Below are 10,664 nucleotides of genomic sequence, written 5' to 3' on the forward strand. Positions count from 1 at the left end.
TTCTTTTACATATGAAATCTAAGAACAATAATTTACATTTTGCTGATGGAGTCTATACATGAACCTGTAAAGTATACAGTTTATCTTTTCTTGTTTTAAATTACCATATAATAAATTGTACACCAGTAATATTCTATTTCTAATTATAATATCTACTGGTAATACCCCAAGTTCACCAAAAACCATGACATAAGGTGTTGACTTTTTAACCTTCAGTAATGTTTTTAAAAAAATAATATCACCGCACCCCATACCTCTGATCCATGCAATAATATTGGTTGAACCACAGACTCAAATAAATGTAACTGTGAATCAATACTAAGCTGCAACTTCCTACATTTTTTTTTCAACAGAGCATACATAGCATTTCTAGCTTTGTCAACCAAATATATTTTAGTTTTATTGAAGTTACCATTGTAGTTAAATTTAATTCCTAGATAAATGAAGTCATCTACTACTTTAAGTGCCGCATTATTATAATAAAAGGTAGACTTATTAAAATGTATTTTTCCACGTTAGAAAGGAACAACCTTAGTTTTATTTGAATTAACTGTAAGTTTCCAAAGTTAATGCAGATTGTAAATCATTTTAAGATTCTGTAAATAACACTATCATTTGCATAAAGTAACAAAAATAGCTTGAAGAACATTTCTGAAATATCATCACTTAGCAGGTTCTATCCTATACATTGTTTGATATTTCCACTAGTCTTGAACAATAATTAGACATATATGAGACTAAATCATTCTAGAAAACAGAAACAGAATGAACTTCAGCAATCCGGTCAACTGCACGGATATAATATGATGGCAGCTAGATGTAAGGAAAATGGTTTGAGTGTACGAATGGAAGATGTGCGTATCATTTTACATCACTTGGACCCGGTAGGTGTGTCTCTGCGGAGAGCAAGATGTCTTTGCAGGCGTGCTTATTATGCTGTGGGTCCAAACTTCATTTGGCACTTAGATGGCTATGATAAACTCAAGTCGTTTGGGCTTTGTATAAGCGGTTGTATTTGTGTTTTTTCCAGATGTATGATTTGGCTGAATGTGTATAACACAAATAATAACCCCAGAGTCATCGGTGGCTACTTTCTCGAGGTAGTAGAACAATTTGCTGGCTGCCCTCGATTTGTTAGAGGAGATTATGGGACAGAGAATGGACACATCTGCAATTTCCAAACATTTTTCAGGCGCCATTCTCCTGACAGCGATAGATCTTATATCGATGGAGCCAGTACAGCGAACCAAAGAATTTAATGTTGGTGGGGTTACCTAAGAAGACACCATATGCATTACTGGATCAAGTGATTAAAAGACCTACAGGATCATGGAAATTTTAGTGGAAACTTCATCGATAGAAGCTTGGTCCAGTTTTGTTTCCTTGCATTAATTCAGGTAATTCCAAACTATTAATTTATCCCAGAACTAATCAGGAACAGCCACGGCATCATTTATCAATTCATTGCTGAGCAGCATATCCGAAAAAATGTCCTTTGTTCTTTGTTGTCAGAATGTTGGAATATTATTTTCTTCTAGAATCAAGAAAATTAGTTTAGTTCTGACAGATTAATATGGTTAAAACATGGTAAGCAATTGAATCTCAGATGCTGGGTACATATCATGGGATCATTCCTGTAGATGCTTTCATTGTTGACATCACTGTTTCCGTCTGTCAGTGCGTGTGTCCGTTAAAGATTGCTCAAGGCGTGTTGATTTGTTAAAAAGTGGCCACAACAGTTTTCTGTCTGGTCTGAGGCTTGTTTTCTCTGTAAATATAACGTATTTAGTGATTCGTGGTTCAAGATAATAGGGTTATTATAACAGTAGCTCGATCTGGGATGCTGTATTTGCTCGAGTGGATTTTGCCAAATCAGATCTCACGAAGCGCGCAAGCATGATCCGACTTCGCAAAATCCACGACAGCCGAATTTAGCTACTGTTATTATGACCCTTTTATCATATAACTCTACCTTGATTGTTTGTTGTTTGTAACTGAACGAAATATTCAATGTTTATTGATATTAAAATGGAACAAAATGAAGATTTTATTTTCGCTATTTATAGAACTGTGTCATGTCATGCATATTAATGAAAGTAGTCTGGCAGCATACAGTACATAAGGTACAATATGGAATTTAAAAGGTACAATACGGATTTTTTTCTGCCTGTTCATATTTAATTGTGAAATACAAGGTGATTTTTGCAGAATTTATATAGACATATAATAAATGTCGATTCATCAAAAAACATGGCCGCTATGGACCGGGCTTACTTTCCTTATATGTATATAGTGATTTCTTCTTAATCATAAACCGTCGGTCCAATTTATTTTCAAAGTGTATAGGTGTCGTAGTTCAATCACGGTCCTCTTGTTACTAGATAGTCGAAAATATTTCAGTTTGTTTCATGTTGCAGGACGAACTCGACATGGCCTTTCGAATGTGGAACAATCACCACATTAGACGTTCGTCTAATGTTATGGTGCCATTTGGTCGACCAGGAAATATGTACTTCTTCCTGTCATTGTGGAACGCAGAGAATCAGATTGTAGCAGTTTCAGAGGCTGATATGGCAGCGTGTTCTAGAGAAGCCGAAATTTCGATCAGTTATTCCTTGTGATCAAGATGTGTATGAAGTTTGCATGGCTATCATGCAGGAGCACAACCTTACACCCGCACAGACCTGTCAAGAGGCTACAGATTTATATTTATATCTTCAAAGAGAAATACTGGTGACACTTTAAAAGAAAGGACTGACATTCCATCATTTTATGTTAAATGGCATGTATAAGTACATTGTGTCCTGTAACATTTTGCTTGCTATGTCTGTATATTGCTTGAGTAATAAAGATTATGATACAAAGAGCCCAGTGTCATTACTAGGACTGGCCGACTTTACAATTGGGAAATCACTGGGAAGTCAGATTCATTGAAATTTGGTATACATAATCATCGCCAAGTTTAGTTATGTGAATTATATTAGAGGAAATTTGTAGCATAAACTACTTCCACATTTTTCAGTAGGATTTTAATGGAACTTTGTGTACATAAGCATCTTTATATGTTGTAGTGTGCGACATATTTCCTTTAGCACTTCTTTTAAACTGGACTTACAAATTAAGAATGGAAAAGGGGGCTTACTGATAAAGTAACAGAGATTAAGCTAAATGCACAACTACATAGTATTCATTTTACTTAATATTTCCTGAAAACTTAAAACTGTCGTATTCAAAATCTCCATAAATATGGTCCCTTACAACTATCCATCTGACGAGTTAATAAATGTGACATAACAAACGCTATGCAAACAAAATGACATCCGTTTAATTAAGGCTTATTTCCGTGTCATGTATGCTATTGACTCACATCATAAATACATTTATGTTGTTTTCTCTTTATACCATCTGGAATGAAATGCACCAAACAATTACTTTTTTACTGTTTTTGGACTTAATGGTTCTTCAAAGTAACTAACCCATGATTTCAAAGGTGTTGAATACCGTTACATAATATAAATATCACCATGGCAACAGCTGACACTAAAATAAAATTTCTGCAGAAATGATAACCTCTTTATTAGTATGAACTGTAATAAGTATCTAGATTACTGTTGAAAGACATCACATAATGCATTAATTTGCGTTGTTTTAATGTCAAATTATGTAATAATTATATGTCAATAAGCTCGGTTTTCCTAGAGAACGGCCCGTATGTATTATATGAAATCTGTAGGGCAAATTATTTCAACAATTCGTGGATTTCAATTAAACTTTGCAATGTGCGTAGATCCAAAACGACCTCTGATTGAGCCATACCCATTAACTAGGGTGAGAGGATTCTGATTAGTTTTAACAGTAAATTTTACTGCTAGACCTCTTTGTCACGGCAAATGCTTTGATAGAATCAGATGAATAGATCATGAAAACCTCGCAAAGTCCAATACCATTACTACCTATTCTATTGGTCAAACCAAAACTAACAGTGCAGACACGGCTCACTGAATGTTGTTGGTCTATATTTGTGCATCAAGTATTTTTCTTTTGTCTCCATGATAGAGATCAGTTCTGGTAGGGTGGTCCTTCGGAAGCACAAAATACATCCAAAGACAAAAAATAGCAGTCTCGGTCGGCATAAAATATCTCAAACATAACAACAAACGCTGATGATAATGTAAACAAAGTTTCATTGAAATCCTACTTAAATTACCCAACATTGCAGAGTTATTGCACTTGGACTTCATATTTAAAAACAACAAGAACCATCACTGGATGAAATTCATACCTCTGCAACTCCGCCTAAAATCAAAGCTGACCCAAAATAGTGTCACAAATATCTGCACTTAATGATGATCATGTATATAATATAATAATAATAATTATAATAATAATAATAACTTTATTTAAAGAAGGTAACACAAAGATATATAACAGTGTTAGAACATATTAAATATTTTAAGTTTCAATGTGGCCTTCTGTAATATTACACACAAAAATAGATTAAAACTGATTATCTAATTACCGGTATACAGAGTTTTATATAACAATTTTGAAAACTGTGAAAGTAGTTCACTCCTCAAGATTGATTTTGCTAATACAATGATTTTGGGTACATCCAAGGGCTATAACTCTGTCATACATAACCAGAGCTATGCACAGTTGTACATACACATCACTTCATGTTGATAAAGTATACAAAGTTTCAAACCAATACTTTTTTGAGAACTGCAGAAGTAGTTTGCTAATATTGCAAAGCTACATACATTGATTACAGTCCAAGGGCTATAACTCATGCACAACCCTTACCCCATTTAAATTGTCACATGCACATTTCCACTTAATATTTATCAAGGGTACCAAATTTCAACCCAGTATTGCAAAAGCTGCAGATGTAGTTCACTTTACACGATTGCTAATGCTAATTATGGTGATTTTATAAAAAAAATGGAACTATCACAATTCCAGTAAACATCGTAATGAGTTACTCTTATTAAAACAAAAGCATCAGCGAAAGAATTTTGTAAATCAGAGAAAACGTTAAGAAATTATGGCGCTTTTAAATAGACCTTTAACACGGAATAGTGACCCTTGTTTTAGTGTCCTGGAACGTTATCAGTTTATGTGAACATTATTTAAGGACCAGTCTCGAATTATGAATCATAAGAATAATAATAAACACAAATTCTGAAATACACTTCCTTTTAATTTCTCAAACACTGACAAATATTTCATTTACAAATTGGTGATTCAATATCACTTCAAGTTATGCAAATTATTCAATTTAACAAGTTTGGATAATTTGTGGCCGCATCTTTCTGTCTAAATGTAAGCCTGAATTTTGTCACATAAAATGACCCAGGAAAGACAATGTAATGAAAATTCTAACAACCGAGGACTAATCATGCCTGCACACTTGAATAAACTTAACACAAAATTTCTGCAGCGCTATATATATATCTATCCGGACAATAGCTATATTTCTGCCATGTACACTGCAATCTTTGTCATGTACAATATACGTACCATAATTTCACACCCACTTCAGCCATACAATATGGACTAGCAATACAACAAAAGTACACTGATTGAGCAACATTTCTACCTTGCAAAATACGGACTAGCAATATTTTTGCCATGTACAATACACGTATAATAAATTAGCAATACTTCTGCAGTGCACAATAAGGACTAGCAATATATCTGCCGTGTACAATACACGTAAATAATTTAGCAATATTTCAGCTGTGCACAATACAGACTAGCAATGTTTGCCATGTACAATACACGTAAATAATTTAGCAATATTTCAGCCATGTACAATACACGTACAATAATTTACCAATATTTCTGCCATACAATACGACACAGACACTAGCATTTTTCTGCGAACACTATATCAATATTCGGTCCTATCGAAAAGAAATTTATAATGCCAAAGAGACACATAGGAGATACCAAGCATAGCAACAGCTTGTGGGCAAAACCCAGTGCTCACAGAAAAAACTAAATTTTGAAATGTACTCCAGCAACTTCACCAGATCGAAGAATATTCCACCTAAGTAAGACCAACGACCTGGCAAAGTAATTGCTAGAATATTTACCTAACAAAAAGGAATGTTTACATATTCAACCATCCTCTTTCATGAATATTCCATACAGCATTTACAGACCATAAAAGAAGATGTTGATCAATGTTCAAATGCATGGCCAATCTCCAGCAGTCAGAATCCCTAATAAAGATGCGACAAGAATTTTTACTTGGAATAAATTATAAATTAAACTAGCATTATTATGAAATACAAAAGTTAACAAACACCTTCATGTTGACCGTTCTTTTAAGTCAATTATAAGTACAAGTGTTGAAAGAATAAATGCAATTTGAAATCCACGCACCAAAACCCTAAAAAACTCATTTAATGAGAAAAGTAAGGGAAAGCGTTGGATATACCCTTACGAAGAAAAAAGGCTGCTGCGTATCCTTGCTTGTACATACACGTAATATGATCTTACATGATGTGTGTACTTGAAATAGAGCTTTAAATAGTACGCAGTATACACCGCACTTAATCCGATAGTACGTTTGTAGTACACTTTTAGACATGCAAATGAGTTAGCTGCCGCTACTATTGCTGCGTACATCTGTGGACTACATATACACAGGATGTACGCTGGAGGATATTAGATCGGGAAATAGTAACGCACATTACTGGCACATTCACTTTTCACATGCAAATGAGCTGCATGTTACTACCCCTCGGGGTAATTCTGTTACTCCTTGTCGTACATGCTAGTGTACTCATGCGCGTTCATTCTGTGTACTTTCCTGGCCGAGTCCTGCGGCGTACATGCTGTGTATTCCTTCGCGTAATTGTGTACTCCTGGCCCAGTCTGCGGCGTACAATGCTGTGTATCTCCTGCTCATACATCTGTGTACCTGTGGAAAACTGCTGTGATAATTTAATTTCCTTACCCCACAACTTTTTATGCAAATATGCTGACATTTGGACAGAAAAAAACAGAAAAAGATAAGTGACATGCTCAATAAGTATATTTAACCCTTACCAAAATAATGAGTGATTGAGATATCAAATAAATTAGTATACTTTTTTATCTTCCATTCATAATGAAATAAACCACTATTTGTAGCATTAATTTAATTAACATCTGAAGAAATGCGTAATGCATCAAGGGACAAAACTTTTAATCAACTGAAATATAAGTGGATTATAATTTCGAAGTACTTGCGGTGTGACATGCAGTGTACAATTTCTTGTACAAGTCCCTCTGCGTACAATGCAGTGTACTCTTAAATTTTCAGAGTCTGTGCTGCGTACTTGAATGTACTAGTGACTCCATGGTACATCTGTGTAACTCGTCGAAATAGTACATCGGCATGTACGCGGCATGCGTTATGTAAAATGTATCGCTTGGGTACTATCGTGTGTCTAGCTGCATTATACATAGCAAATACGCAGCATGTACGCACAGAGGCTTGTTCGTAAGGGTACATATAACGAATATATTGTTATAGGTCAGCATAAGAACGAAATGGAATCCGAGATGTACATATTTGGAAATAAACAAACTAATTTTTATCACAAATAATCAATGACTTCTCATTAAAATTTAAATGGGGTGAAATTGTGTCGTTGTACTTAGAAAATAGGACAATGACCAAGTTTATGGTTGTCAGGCTTTATATGCTACATGATGTATGTATTTTGTCATTATTTTCTTAAGCATGGAATCCCCTTCAGTAAAACCGGATTTTTTACAAATAACTTATTAAATTATAAGGTATTACCTGACTATGTCAGTGTTTCAGAAACACACTTCTTTTGTTTATTTATGATTATATATATACACAGGAAATCGCCAACATGTGTTGTTCACATTGTTAAAACACTGAATGACCAAATTATAGATTCCATATGTTAAAACTTCTAAAAACTTCATTTCCACTTAGAGTTTCACCTCCATACATTTGAGTGGTCAATTGTTCCAGTTAGACTCTCGTTAAAAAAAGAAAGTATATTTATTTTTACTCATCTGTTTAACATCATAAGGCAAGTCTGAGCAATTCAAAATCTGCAATTCCCATGTCTCCATTTAAGCGAATCTAAAATCTGTATTAGGAACGATAATTGTAACTTGTCAGCAGTAGTTTCAAATTAGTTGAAATATGGTGACCATCTTGTTTGTAAATAAGGCATAGCCAATAGGCAGTTGTGTCCATCAATTATAGATGCAGTAACTGAAACTTTCATTTCTCCTAAGTTTGATTTCGATACATTGATGTAAATTGTTCCCTAAAACAGTCAAATAACTAAATCTATGTAGCAGTCTGAAAATTTCACAGCTGCCTTCCCTCAAGATCTGTATAGAATGATAATTCAGAATTGAGTAATAGTCCGTATGTTCACAAATTGTCGAGGATCATCTGTAAGTAAAAGGCATAGTTTGGCATGACGTGTCCATGAAGTATAGATATTTATAAACTTTCACTACTCCAAACAAATCTGGAGTAGATTCCCTCGAGCACGAAACAATGCAAGTGAAAAATTGCAGACTCGGTTTTACAGATTGTTCATGAGCAGTAATGGAAAATGCAAACTGCCACGACCCTAGCACGGCTTAAGCAGTAAATTCATCTTAAAAATAAATGAATTTGAAATCATGATCCTGAAGGACCAGAACAATAAACAACACTGAATGAAGGTCGGGGGACTTTTAGCGCCATCAACAGCTTAACACCCGCTGTGAAGTAAATCAAATCTGAAAGTAGATATCCTCGGAAGCACCAAAACAATGCAAACGGTGAAATTGCAGACATACGGTTTATGAGTATGTTCAATGAGTTGTAATGGAAAATGCAAAAAGGTTCCACGTTTGATTTCCATACTACTGACGTAAATTAATCCTGATGAAAGGATATAACACCATCTGGTGTAGCAAGTCTGACAAATTAAAACTGCCTCAAGATTTGCAATGTTATGCATGTCTAAACTCTATGTTAGATCGATAATGTCTAAGAACTGATTTTCAGTATAGTCAAATAGAAGCGTCAGTGAGTACCAAGTAGACCATTCGATGTAGTTATGATCAAGTCATGACATTGATATTTGATGTCCAAAGCACATTGAAAAGAACTGCAATGTGCATCACTGAACCTGTTTTTGACATCACCTCTTGGTTGCCTGAAAATAAACAACTGACAGCAGTATCTTTGTAAAATCAACAAATCAGCATGTACTATTAGATCTGTAACCATAATACAAAATTAAACATATGTGAAGGGAGTGGAGGGTGGGAATTTTGTGTCTGTTTCATCTGATATGTTTGCAAATGATAATGTGACATCAGAGATAGTTTTGCTGTTGTAACCGAAGCATTCCAAATGACATACATATGTAATGACAAGTTGTCTAAAATTAGCATTTATCTAAAAATATAAACGAGAAAAAACCAGATAATTCCTGGCCTAAATAACTTCGGATTTATTTTCATTCAAAAATAACCACTATTATTTAGTATTATTTATATAAGATTTCACAATGTTTCTGCAGGTGAAACACACTTATTACTGTTGGATTACATGTGTAGTAATACCAAAAATGAATTGAAACATACTGCAAGCTTGGTTAATAAAAATAGATATGTTGCACAAAATATTGTACAAAACAGCTGATGACGTCAGAGGGGTGAATATGATGGCTTCCATTTATGTTAAATATTGAAATTAACAAGAGCTGTCCGTAAGACAGCCAATCTCGACTATTCGAAATATTGTCCCAGAGGCAGGAAAATATTACCTAAAAGGTTAAATATCAAAAGAGTTCTAAGTTCAAAAGGGGGAATAATTTGACCAAAATGCATATCAGTTATGGGACTTGCTGCTATCAACTAGTTTTAAAACCCCTAAGGCACATGTTGAGTTTCAATTCAATATCTGCATTAGTTTTGGAGATAGAAACTCGCATGTAAAACTTTAACCAGGATTTTCTAAGTCCAAAAGGGGGCATAATTTGCCCAAAATACATGCCAGAGTTATGGAACTTGATCCAGTGAGGTTAGTAATTGATCTAGAAAAAGAAAAAATAAGTTTCAAATCTATATGCCTTTTAGAAATAGCTGTATGTACTGGCACGCAAAACTTTAACCAGAATTTGCTAAGCCTAAAAGGGGGCATAATTTGGCCAAAATGAAGGTCAGAGTTATGGGACTTGCTGCTATCAACTAGTTTTATAACCCCGAAGACACATGTGAAGTTTCAAATCAATATCTGCCTTAGTTTTGGAGATAATAACTTGCATGTAAAACTTCAACCAAAATTTTCTAAGTCTAAAAGGGGGCATAATTTGCTCAAAAAACATGTCAGAGTTATGGAACTTGATCCAGTGAGGTTGGTAATTGATCTAGAAAAAGAAAAAATAAGTTTCAAATCTATATGCCTTTTAGAAATAGCTGTATGTACTTGCACACAAAACTTTAACCAGAATTTTCTAAGTCCAAAAGGGGGCATAATTTGGCCAAAATGAAGGTCAGAGTTATGGGACTTGCTGCTATCAACTAGTTTTATAACCCCGAAGACAAATTTGAAGTTTCAAATCAATATCTGCATTAGTTTTGGAGATAATAACTTGCATGTAAAACTTTAACCAGAATTT

Source organism: Mercenaria mercenaria, chromosome 16, assembly GCF_021730395.1.
Source record: "Mercenaria mercenaria strain notata chromosome 16, MADL_Memer_1, whole genome shotgun sequence".
Taxonomy (NCBI): domain Eukaryota; kingdom Metazoa; phylum Mollusca; class Bivalvia; order Venerida; family Veneridae; genus Mercenaria; species Mercenaria mercenaria.